Source organism: Bombina bombina, chromosome 10 (assembly GCF_027579735.1).
Source record: "Bombina bombina isolate aBomBom1 chromosome 10, aBomBom1.pri, whole genome shotgun sequence".
In the NCBI taxonomy this organism is placed as follows: Eukaryota; Metazoa; Chordata; class Amphibia; order Anura; family Bombinatoridae; genus Bombina; species Bombina bombina.
The window spans coordinates 134,417,295-134,418,331 of record NC_069508.1 but is presented as its reverse complement, the minus strand read 5'-3'; positions in this window follow the sequence as shown (position 1 = coordinate 134,418,331).

The window sequence follows — 1,037 nt, the reverse complement described above, 5'->3', positions numbered from 1 at the left end:
ATACCCACATGGCATTCAACCAAGAATATTTTACCAAATTTAGGGTACATAAAGAAGAAAACATCAAATATGGGATTTTCGTCCTACTGTGATCTGTATTGGAATGTCTCTTATAAAGGGGATAAACCTATGCATCATCTCTCGGCTGGTGTCCATATGATAGCCTAAATGGTGGTTAAGGTCCAACCCCCTCTGCATTAAGATGTGCGTTTAACTTGGACAGAAAAAATAATGGGAAAGGGAAAGGGGGTAAAGGATATGGGAAGGGAGAAATAAAGGGGATGATAAGCATAGCACATAACATCCCAAGCTGTGTAAACAATCTACACCAGGTTCAAGATGTATATAAATCTCAATTTCCAGCAAAGCATCTGTGCCTATATAACAAACCACCCTCCCGCCCCCAGCTTTAATTTCCTGAACATTAGTTATCCCACACCAATTCCATCTTATAAAGCACAATGATATTGCTCCCACAAAAACATCAAATCTTGGTAGAGGCTCATTTGCCCAACTTTAACATAGTGAAGTTTCTCCAAGACTAAGGTGTTCTGAGCTAGGGTAATCCAATTGGAGAGGGAAGGTACCCAAGGTTGTTTCCAATAAGAGGGGATCAAACGTTTAGTGGTGTTTATTAAGACCTGGTATAAATTTTTCCTGATTTTACATGGGATATCCGATATTACGTTAAACAATGTCCTCTAAGGAGATAGCTCGAATTGTACACCGATGACTTTACACGCTTGTTCATGTATTTGAGTCCAAAAGGGACGTAAAACCTCACAGCTCCACCAGATATGGTGCATAGTGCCCCTCTGCCCACATCCCCTCCAACATCTGTCACTAGCACTTACAAGCATGTTTTAATTTGCTAGGGGTTAGCTACCACCTAGTGATAAGCTTTGTATTAGTTTCTAATACAGTGGCAGAGTTGACTCTCGCCTTGAACCACCCTGACCATTGCTTATGTGATATGGTTCTATTCATGTCTTTTTCCCATTGAAGTGTATAATTAGGTTTATTTGGGTATTGGGATT